This window comes from Ammospiza nelsoni, chromosome 2 (genome assembly GCF_027579445.1).
Source record: "Ammospiza nelsoni isolate bAmmNel1 chromosome 2, bAmmNel1.pri, whole genome shotgun sequence".
Classification (NCBI taxonomy): Eukaryota; Metazoa; Chordata; class Aves; order Passeriformes; family Passerellidae; genus Ammospiza; species Ammospiza nelsoni.
Genome location: NC_080634.1, coordinates 91,526,620 through 91,538,847, shown reverse-complemented (window position 1 = coordinate 91,538,847; position 12,228 = coordinate 91,526,620). Strand labels below are relative to the sequence as shown.

Genomic DNA, 12,228 nt, shown 5'->3' with positions numbered 1-12,228 from the left:
GAAAAAAAAAAAAAGAAATAATATTGCTTCTACCATTCCCCCAACACTCTGTGACACTGAGATCCAGTGCTGAATCCCATCACACAATTCCCTCTACAGCAGCTCTCCCACACTACAAAGAATAGACAAGCAGGAGGAGGATGTATAGTGAAGGAAAGTCCAGTGTCATTTTTATACAATTCATCTTAGCCCAAAGACAGTTCATACTGGTAAATCCTATGCCAATTTGGACCACATTAAGTTCAGATTTAATTAATCATTCTCAAATACCAAGTTGCAAGCATATCCATATGAAGGTAGCAAATAAGACTATGATATTCTGCAGAATAACCGGTAAAGCACCCTACACTTTCTCCTACCCTGAGCAGATATAAGCAATCAGACAACCTTATTTCCATGACTGTGTGCAACTACATATTTAGCTAGAATAGAGAGCCAACAAAACATTAACAAAAATATCTTCATCCAGATCCTATTCACAGCTGTTAATTTAATGGAAAGGCTCTTCCGGCATGAAGAATACATGAGTAATAGCCTCCACGGGAACTTTAACAGCAGATCGTTAGACAAAGGGCTTCATAACGCAGCAGCTGGACGCCATTCAGCTACCTGACAGCCCTGTGCTGCTTGCAAAGAGTGCATTAACCACAGGATGTGGCTTTCTGGGGCAGACTGGTGCTGCCTGGGACTGCAAAGGGAGCAGAAGGGAGACGGGCTAAGGAGGCAGATTTGGATGCTTTGAAAGAGGTATTAGAGCAAAGGGCTGTGTAATGCAAGACAACATATCGCACACAGCAGCTGCAGGAAAACAGATTTTTCTGCAAAACAGTTACACACTGTCATTTTAGCTTTCCATAAATTTACAGTACTTCAAATCAATGCCACTGAAAATTCTAGAAAAACAATACAGAACATTTATTACATTTCTCAATCTAAAAATGTTTCTTCTTATTTAAGGAAAGACACATATTGACTGACCCATGTGGGAGCTCACCCCAAAACCCTAACCCCTAATTCCAGAATATATCCATAGAAGAAGGAGGTTAAAATCAATTCTACAGAAATATTGTAAGCAAGGGTTCAAGTGTATCCTCATTTCAGAAAGTTCATCAACTCTACTTCTGCACATCATGTAACGACAATGTTCCAGTCAAATCTTACTCATTCCCAAATGTGTGCAATCATGCTAGACAGATTACGTTTTTTTTCTAGTTTTATCCAATATTGTTTTTTCTTTGCTTAAATATCTCTGCCATATGAATGGATTACTGACAACCCAAAAACACGTCCATAATCAAGGCTATTCCCAATCCTAATTATCTACAAAATACTGTGCAATGGAAAAGGTAGAGGGAAGAGATTGACAAAGCAAAGACACAGATGATCACCGTCAGTTTGGACGGCACAATAATCAAGGTGTGCACCAACTAAATCAAAGATTTTCTTGAATTAAGTATTTACAGAATCATAAAATAAAATGGCCCTTCCCTAAGAAAATCTAAAGGTTCATGTACACAACTGTCAAAACTATGAATTATATCAATACCAGGTGCAAGCATTAACATTAAGGTTTGGAGTTTTCATTGTTGTTGGGTTTTGTGGGGGTCCTCCTAATATCTAGTAGGTGCCATAATTTTAGAACAACAGTATCAACAATTTAAAAATTCACTGAAATCCAGCTGCTTAACATCAGGCATAACATCCTGCAAACTAGGCACACCCCTCACATTCAAAAAAGCCTGTGGCAGGAAAATGGCACAGGAACAAGAGCCAAGGGCTGCTACCAGTCAGGTGAGCAGCAGGCATACAGAGCTGACCAGGGAGCAGCACTGGAAAAATGACCTCCTCTCTAGCACAACTCCACCTTGACTCACCTGCATTCGTGACTCACTGACATCAGATTCTTGCTACTTTTGAAGAATGAAGCATTTAAAATTTTACTACCTGCATAGCAAGCACAGTATAATCTACTAAATACCAAGCTGCTTCGAATGCTATGTACACTCAGTAATGGTATGTATGCCATTGCTGGAGAAGAGTAAGTCAATGGCCATTAATTCAGATTGCAGTTATGTATGGTATCTTCTTTTAACCACAAGTATATCACTTATATTAACTCAAAGGAATCTAAATGACCAGCTACTTAACCACTAAAATTATCTATCTGGAAAGAAGGAAAAAAAACCAAAGAACATAACAGACAAATCACAAGGGCAAGCTGAAAAGACTTTTATAACTGAACATTGAAATCAGGTCTAGCTGCACCATTAAACAATCTAATACAGTTAAAACATGGGGGGGGCAAAGCATTTTAAAAGTTATGCATTTCCATGATCTGCATTAATATACTTATTTTCAAACCTGGGTTCCTCCACAACAGGAATTACAACCCTCAATGCATTCAAGAGCCTTTCTCATTTTTTTTCCTGTTTTCATTAATTTTGGTTTTCTATTTTAAATTCTAGGTTTCCACATTTTTAAATAAAACACAAAACAGACTAATTCCTTGTTTCTTCCCTGAAGGTGTAATTTCCTTTTCCATCAACTTAAGCAGGTATTATATCAAGCACTGCCTGATCCACACCTGTTCTACAACAGCTCAGTATTACTGTTCATTAAACAATCCTAAACTACTAGGAGTCACACTGACTTTATGGGACTGCTGGAAAAGTCACGTCATACACAATGCATAGGCAAAAATCTGTCTCTAAAAATAAGCTGGCTGTGTGACACTACAGCAGAAGTTCTATAATTCAATATACATGTTGTGACAAGTAAAGAATGTGTAACTAAGAAAGAATTGACCTGCAGTGTAACAGTGGTTCTTGTCTTGGAGGAGATGTGCACATGGCTCAGCTTCGTGTTTTGTAAATAAGAGATGTTCACTCCAATAGGACCACTCGTGGTACTGAGCCCGAGCTTGCATTTTTACAGGGCCACAACAACGGAGACAAAAGCTGGGATACAAAACAAGGAAGGAAAGTTTGGCAAAGCTTTGACACGGTGTCTTCCAGAGTGGTGAAAGAAATACCTGAATAAAATAAACATCCAGAATCTCCTGTCAGCAAAACCAGAAAAGATCCTAGAGGAATACAACCACGAGTATTATAAGATGAGACTAACGGAGGAAGACAAACATTGTCCCAGTAATGGCATTATCCAGACTTTAACAGTTTTCTGCCATAGGAAGTCTATAACATTTCAGTTCATTATGATTCCCCATGCGTCCCTTAAGAGCCTCAAAGCTCATAAAAATGATGTGTCATATTTTGATACTTGTACTAAACACAAGCTTTGTGATTACCAGTGTTTAAACTCAACACAATTCACACTGTCCTCACTGAGGTATCTGATTAAATTTCTAATATTCATGAACTAGAATTTTAATATTGAATGCTCAAAATGATTTAGGTCTTTTGATGTAACGGAACATAAGTCCTTTAGTGTCAAGTGGAAGGCAGATCCTTTATTATGGCATTATTTGGGATATTAGCATTAATTTCTTTCTCTATTTGAATTAAATGGAATTCAAAACAGTGTGAATTTATGAATAGTCCACAATATAATTATTTCTATATTATCCCTGCAGCCCTAGCAGAAAGACTGCCAACAGACCTGAAAATGTAAAGGAAGGAGATTGATCATCACTTTTTCTTTTCATCTTTTTTCAGAAAGACGGGAAAGGTAAGGCTCAGGATGTTTATACTCTAAATGGCTTCACTCTTTTTTTGATGTAAAAATACCTGTGTTTATACCTATAAAAGCCACCTACACTTTTTGCATTCAACATGCAATGATTAAAGGAAAGCACAATTAAACAAGATATACCATAACCAACTTATTTTATGACTGGAACAAAAACATTCTTAATTAAAACCACAAAGCTGAAAAAATAGCAGGGATTTTTACAAAATATTAATACTCACTGGGAAAAATTCTATGTCTTCACTTACATTTCCAAAATTGCTACACACACAGAATTCCAAGTTCTGGTAGGAAGGACTAATTAAAGATAAAAACATGGTACCTTCTTCCCAACACCAAAATAGTACCAGTTATCATTTCACTTATATTACAGGAATAGCCAGACAGTATTGCTAACAAAAGTAATTCATAACTATAAATAAACAAATACACCACCACACATGAAAAACTGCTGTTTGCAGGTCATTTGAGTCAGTTACCAGAGCACTAGATACTGACAGACCGTAATCCAGCTTAACATTCCAATACAAAACACACAAAAATCAGCATTTATATGATTTTACCCAACTTTCAAGACTTCTTCAGTCCAGTTAAACCAGAAACACCTGGTCAACTGAGACTGCAACCTTACAAATAAACATCAGCCAAGCCTATAAATAAACCAATTAAGCCATCTGTGCCAGACTGGCCCTGTTTGTAGACCATCTACACAGGTGTCAGCTCCTGGCCCTGCACTCTACAGTGTTTGTACCATCACTGGCTCTGTTAGTTCAGCACTAACACAAAATGAAAAATATCAGTAAACAGAGTGCTTGTTTCCAATCTAGCAAACACTCAAAACCTATCATTCTATGTTTTGCTGAAATTTTTTAAAATACTGAAGGCATTTAAAACACAGGCATCTTTAAAGCGACTGGATGAGGTCCAACTACCTTTTTTTCTCTTCTAGTATTTAGCAAACAAATTTTCAATCCAAAATTACCAACTAAATTTTCAACCAATATTAGATCTATTTAAAATGAAAACTCAAAGGATACTTGTAAAAACAAACTAAAAAAACCCTGAACTCAAATCTCGAAAAAGCCTAAAGTTTTGCTGAGCCAGGTGGCAATGTGCATTTGCAGCAGCCCAAGTCTCCTGTGGTAGAATCCAGAATCTTTGACATGCCATCATTCAAGACCTGTCAAATTTGATATTACTCAGTGTGTGTCTGGAAGGACACCATCCATTCAGGGAAATGAACGTGTCATTTGTTGTCATGACAGCTATCAAAATTCAGCCCGAGAGCATATCACAGAGCCACGTATCTCTCTTTCTGCACTAAAAGGTTGAAAAATACTTTCCTTGTCGTCATCCTAAACATCATTAGGATGTCAACTAAGAAATCAGCTCCCCTGAAACAGCAGTGGCCCAGGATGGCACTGGGAGCAAGTCCTACACACAACGGATGTGGGAGAAAACAAGTGTGATGGATACACTGCTATTGTAATAACAGGAAGGAAAAACCTTGCAGCCATGGTATGCTGAGGGTGTTCTTACTGCATCAAAGCCAAGAGGGTCAGGATGATCAATGCTTGGGACTCTGCTTTGGTATCAGTGCCAGGTTTTGCTAAACAGGAGGCTTCACTTATTACTGTTACCTGAAACGTTTATTAGTCCAAAATGCTTTGAAAAATTTAAAACAGTTTAACTCTCCATATACAGATTAAGTTTTAACAGGACATGGTGTTCCTCTTCTCTCCCAAACCTATGAAAAGACTGAAGGAATTAAAGGTTTTATTTTACTATATAGTTAACTAATACTTAATTGGTATATAAATAGCATCATTTCAGCCAACGTAAATTTGACAAGGATGAATTAGAAAATCCTACTATACTTCATTTATAGTTTATGTGCTTAATGAATACCACTATTTCTTTCTAAACCTTCCCAGCCTTGCAAGGATCTAATCTTATTTTGAAGGAAAGGTTGCAAGACAGTGTTAAATGACTTCTTGAAAATAATATAAATAAGAACAATATAGTTGAATCCAAAGCAAAATTGACAATTTTTTTCCAAGAGCTTGCTTCTATTTTCTTAAAAAAAAGAACACATACTTTTTAAATGATGCACTGCCAGCAGAATCAATAATCCACCCCAGCATGAGCGAAAAGCACCTGCCTTTGTTAACCCTCTTCCCGTTCTCCTGCAGTGTCTGACGGCTCCTCTGCACTTGCACAGAGCTGACCCAGCGTAACCCAGAGGGAAAGACAGGCAAGAGTCAGCACTCAGCTAAAAGCAGCTTCTCACACTCTAAGAGGACGTGACCCAGACTCGGAGGACTGCATCAGGAAGAGCATCCACAGCCTCCAGCTTCTCCATAAACTTCAGGACCTGCTTTCACACTCGTGTCGCTTCTCTGTATTAAGGCCCTCATAAATACTCTGATCATTTCTGGAATACAGAAACTTCAAACACCTCAGAAGGCTAAAATCTGCCTTCCTATCAAAAAAGTAATAAACTGAAGGCTTGCTCATTTATTATTGGTTATTAACGCCCCACCTATCCAAATAGCACAACTGCTGAAACACAACAGGCTCCCCTAACTGTATTTCTTTTTCTGATAAAAGATCTTATTTGAAACAAAGTTTGTATTTAATGCAATTAATTTTTAAAAAATATTTAAAAAGGAGACTGCCTAAGAAAAGTTGCTACCTGATTCTGTAAAAGATGACCATTTTTTGTCTAATAAAATTTCTGCTATATTCTATCTGTGGTTTATCTCACTACCTGTTTTCACACCTGTTTCTATGGTTGTGTGTACTCTGCATACAGTAACTGATACGAGTTGAGGAAAACTGGGGAGGTAAAAAGACACCCATATAGCATTTTATTCTCCACCTGCATTTTGTCACAACTGTAAGAGAGAATCAACACTTTTGAGAATTCAGGGATCTGCCAAATGTCCCTTGTTCACCACATTTTCTGCCCCAGCAAATAATCAACAGTAGTTACACATCACCATATTAATACTGGCTAATGAGATCAGGACAAAACCAGCATAGCAAACCTACAGCACGAAAAAGCCTCTAAGCCACAAAGTTTGTTTTTAGAATTGTGAACAAATACAGGCTATACCAGCATGCCTGAGCTTCCACTCTAACAAATGGTTTTCATAGCATGAGTATTCCTAAAACTTTACTTCACACCAGGGTTTTGTGTATAGCTGCAGTAATTTAAAATGCAATGGGTGGCTATTCTCTAATCAAGATTTACTCCTCTGCACCTCAATTCTTAAAATTCGCAATACTCTATGAAAGCTTAAAAATGTACACTGTCAGGCCACCTCAAAGTTATTATTTATGTTGGGTTTAAACTATAAACTCCCTTTATCAATAGCGAGAAACAAATTGATTTGCTGTGTCACATATACTTAACTGAATATAAAAATATATATTCCATATTGCAATGCACCTTCAACTCACTCATGTCATTAGCATTTATGAAACAATTAAGAATTCTTATGATGGGGAAAAAAGATTCCTTTAAGGAAAAAAAAAAGCAAAACAACAAAAACTTACCATTTTGAAGAATTACTTTACACACTACCAAACAGAGCAACAGTTTAATTGGGCAGAACACCGTTGACTACATTATTATGAGAAAACTAATGGGCCTAATTAATTTGCAGGAAAAAATTAAATTGGAACTACCTAAAACAGAAATAAGTTTTGGATTCCTGGGCCAACATGCAGAAATCTGCAAAGCAAAACAAACAGAAAAGTCATTTCTCAAAAGGTGTAGCAGGATCTCATGTAGTAAAGACTGGACAATGGTGCACAGGTGAAATGATTAGTGATTAGTGCAGGCCCCACTTCTTCACCTCAGGATAACAAAACAATGCTATTTCCCCCGCTGCAAGCACCATTCCAGCTCTCTAAACATCGTTCACTTCAGGAACTAGCAAGAATTCCTGATTTTCACTCCCTGGAAACTACTGTTCTACAACATTTCTGTATACCTAGTAAACACAAGGACAAAGTGTACCACCTTTAAGTTCATTATTTGATGAGAAGCAGAAAGCAGCTTTCCTGCAGACAGCCTCAACTCTCTGCCTTTTCCACATGCCAGATGACCTACTTTGGGGGAACAGGGTGTCCAGCGACCAGCACCTCACCCTGGGCTGACTGAATTAACCCCAACCCAGCAGTGCCTGCTTTCAGTTTTCAAACTCCCTCAAACACCTCTAATAAATCCACATCAGCAATCCCCCTTCCTCAGAACACCGTGGGAGTAGGGTTTGGGAATACCCACAGCTTGGAAACCATCAGTCCCTCAATACAAACAGAAAAGATTTTTTTTTTTACAACCTATGCTTTACATTCAAAGATGCCTTGGTTTTGATTTTCTGCAAGTAAATTGATACAGCACCTGTCTCCATGAGTCTGGAAGCAGCTTTTATGCTCAAGGAGCATGAAAAACGCAGATACTCTGGGTAGTTTTGCTGCTGCTCAAGACCAGGACCAGCAAACAGAGCTATGTGGGTATCACTTTTCAAGTCATCACTGTTATAGTTTCTACCGAGGAAAGCCATGAGCACTGCAAAGGATTAACATACCACAAGCAACACAAGGCACAAAAACAAACAAAAAAAAAAAAAAAAAAAAAACAAAAAAAAAACCAAAAAAAAAAAAAAAACCAAAAAAAAAAAAAACCAAAAAAAAAAAAAAAAAAAACACAAAAAACCAAAACAAAACAAAGGCTGGAAAAGAAGCAGACACTGCTGACCTTGTCCCTCTTTAGCTAACAGAAGATGTGAGGTGACACGGAAGAGAGCAAACACCTTCCCTTAAGCTTTCAGACAGCTAGCCAGGAAAATAGAGAAGAAAAGAGAGGAAGGGGAGGTAAGTTCCATTTCTGTAATGCAACAAGGCAAAGGCTGAAGTTCTGAATTTATCATATGTTCAGCAGCCAAGATGTAGTAAAAAGGATGATTCAGACTATCACGGGCTAACTCTGTTAGTTTTGGAAAAATATTGCAAAAGAGATTTTGTGTATAATTTTTTTTTCACAAAAGTAATTGGAAATGTAATCTGGTAGAAGCAGGAGGCAAATGCAACAGCTAATGTTGCACCGACAGAACAACAGCAATAAGAGCTAACATTATAATGAATCTGTATCTGTTTCATGGCCTATATAAAAATATTTGCTAATTACAGCCTTGATCTTCATGGTACAGGTGCCTTCTCTTGCTACATTTATTCACTGTTCCCAAAAGTGACATCTTCTGTCAAAGTCACAAGAAGAAAGTCAGTTACAAAGACAAAGCGATCTGCTTAACTTCTTAAACACACTTGGGTGAGACAGAGGCTTTCGATTTCCAGAGTTGTGAAATCAATATTTCAGAAAAGAGACAACATTACATCAGAAATTATAATCCTACAAATGAAAACATAATACCATTGACATCATCTATGTGGTGCTGACTCCTTCAGATTCCTAAAAAGCAATGGCAAAAAAAGTACTTTCAAACAGAAATTCTTCATAATCTCCTACCCAGTGAGTCCTTTCAAATTCCTCCATATTAAGTTACCAGTCCAAACTCCCAATGATACAAACCACGCGTGGTTAGGCCATAAAAATTTGTTTTTACAAAGGCCACTAGCACATTTCATGAAAGAAAAGTCTAATTCTCCCACGTTAAGCTGCTATAACAGCAGCAGTATGTTCCTCAGAAACAAAAAAGCTTCATGGGAGGAAACACTTTTCAAGCTGAAGAATGCTTTAAATTCTTGCCGACTTTCAGTCACCATACAACTTTTAAAACAACAAAAGATTTCTCTTTGTTTTACAAAAACATGATAGTTCCGAGTGAAATACTGCACAGAATTCACGGAATAACCTTGATGCACACAGAGAACCACATTCACTGTTTAAAAACATAGGAACTAGAGCCGAGAGCCTTCATGATCAGCCAGCTGCAGGTCAGACCTGAACTACAAACCTGAATCCCGATCTGGCAACCTGATCTTAGATAGGCCAAAGTGCCTACCCTGTCAGCAAGGGGTAGCTGTTATCCTGGGCACATTTTTAATTAAAAACAGGGAGAGAAAACTTATAAACTTCAGTAATTTTCTTGCCAAAACACGCAGGGATGCGCTTCACTGAACACTCGTTACGTGAGACGCAATTTTACCTTTATGTCCTTTACCTACACCGGCATCGACCGAGGCCACAGCGCACCGCGCTCCTTGAGAAAATCCCCGGTCTCAGCCCTGCTGAGGTCGAAAGTCGGTGACGGAGCGGACCGAGAGCGATGTCCCCGCCGCAGCCCGGTGTGCCCGCCCGCCGGTCCCCGTGCGGGGAGGCGGCGCTCCCGCTCCCGCCCGGGAAACTTTCGGGTTGCGCCGCTCTCCGGCCGGGAGGCGCTGCCCGCCTTCCCCCGGCGCTGCCCCGCGGCCGCCGGATACGCCGCCTCCATTCACCGGAGCCCCGCGAGGGGTGCGGGGGGGTGGCGTCCCGGCCCGGCGCTGCCCCCCGGCCGGGCGGCACAAAGCAGCGGCTGCTACACGCACACGAGCAGCAACTCGGGAGGATGAGGAGGAGCCGCCCCCGAGCCCCCCCCGCAACTGGACGTGGCACAACGAACACTCCTCCCGCTCCGGGCCCCCCGTGCCGCCCCCGGCAGGTACCGGCCCCTCCTGCGCGGAGCGGCCGCGGAGCCTCGGCCGCACAGGTGACACCCGCCTTTCCCCCGCTCCCGACGCCCCTTCCCCGCGTCGTCCCCCGCGGCCGCCACAAGTTTGCGGCGGGCCCCAGCCCCCGCCCCGGCCCCATCCCCGTCCCGCCCGCGGCCGCGCTCACCTCCGGCCGGCCGGCGGGGAGCGGAGCGGGGCGGGCGGCGGCGGCGGCGGGGAGGCTCCCAGCCCAGGCGGGCTCCGCTTCTTTGTCTCCTCGGCGGCGGCGCCCGCTCGCTCCCCCTCCGCTTCCCTCTGCCCTTCCCTGGGCGGATGCGGGCCGCGTCCTCCGAGAGGGGCCGGCTGGCTCCCCCCGCTTCCCTTTCCTTCTCCTCCTGCGCTCTTCGCCGGACGCGTCCAAGGCCCCGGCCCTCGGCGGCGGCAACGGCAGCTCCGCTCCCTGCCTTCCCTCTGCCTGCTGCGCCCGGCGGCGGCGGCGGCGGCCCCTCCTCCGCGAACCGCCCCCCCCGGCACAGGCACAGCCCCCGCCCCCGCCCTGCCCTTCCTGCCGCTGCCGCTGCCGGGATCGCGCGGGAGGAGCTCTCCGGGCTCCCCCTCGCCCGCCGGGAGGGCCGCTGCTCCCCCGCCCCAGCGCAGGAAGGACGGGCAGGGACAGCCTGGGTGGCTCCCTCCCCTCTGCGGGAGGACCGCTCCGGGACCGCGGGGCGGGGCAAAGGGGGCCCTGCCCGGCAGGGGCGCCCTGACGCCTCCTTCCCGTTCCATCCCCGTGAGACCCGGCGCTCCCGGAGACGCTGCCCCGCTGGGAGCCAAAGCGCCCGGGAGAAGTACTGGCGAATGCTGAAAGACCCGGGGATGGGGGGGAACGCGCTCTGTTCGGGGCCGGGCCGGGGGAAGTGCCCCGGAGCGGGCAGGGGTGCGCCGGGATTCGCCTTGGGGCTGCCACGGGCCGGGACTGTGGGGCCGCTGCCGCCGGGGAATTTCCAGCCGCGGTATCGGGGCGCTTCCGCCGCCGCCCATTAGCCGCGGGGCGGCCGCAGCCGTAGCTCTTCCCGGCCCTTCTTTTCCTGCCGGCCCGGGGCGAAGTTTCAGCCTCAGCGCCCCTGTATCGGCCCGGTCGGGCGGTGACTGGTATGTGTTGTGCCCTCGGCAGAGGATGGTGGGCATGGCAGCCACCCCAAGCCGCAGAACCAGAGAATATCCTGTGTTGGAATAGAACCAGAAGGTTCATCGAGTCCAACTCTTTGCCAAGCACAGGACACTCCAAGAATTCCACCATTTGCTGAGAGCGTCGTCCAAATGCTTCTTGAACTCTGTCAAGCTTGGTGCTGTGACCACTTCCCTGGGGCGCCTGTTCCAGTGCCCACCCACCCTATGAAGAACCGTGTTCTAATGTCCAACCTAAACCTCCCCTGACACACTTCAGGCTGGTCCCTGGGATAAGCCAGCTCCAAAACAGAGCCGTGGCTGGGTGTATGTCCGTGCCAGCTGCTGTGCCCCTCCACTCACGGGAAAGACCTCCACTAGTGGTTAAAGGCAGAGGAGAGAAGGCCCCCATGGTGGCCCTGGTCTCTAGTGGGAATAGCCAACCTGTCAGCCCCAGTGCTTTCCACCTGGCACGCTTCCCCCAGTATGTCCCTGGGCTGTGGGGAAAGATCATCCCTCAAGGTGGGCAGGGAGCAAGGGGGAAGCTGCTCAAAAATATTGTAAACCCTTTACAACATGGCAGCTTCCAGTGTTAGCTCTGGAACAATACCTCCAGCATTTCCTGGCTTGGGAGGCAAGGCTAGGCAACACTACTCTTTCTGAATCCAAATTAAAGTCAGCAGCCCTGCTGTCTTGTTTTCT

At 43.9% G+C, this 12,228-nt stretch overlaps 1 protein-coding gene across 2 annotated transcripts in view; it reads right to left on the bottom strand.

The window, feature by feature from the left end:
- Window positions 1-10,830, bottom strand: part of NCK2 (NCK adaptor protein 2) — an 85,888-nt gene extending 75,058 nt beyond the window's left edge. For both annotated transcript variants that reach the window (XM_059466168.1, XM_059466169.1), the window contains exon 1: window positions 10,550-10,830. The gene's annotated coding sequence lies outside the window, so the exon portion shown is untranslated. The remainder of the gene's footprint in view (window positions 1-10,549) is intronic.
- Between the last annotated feature and the right edge of the window lie 1,398 nt (window positions 10,831-12,228).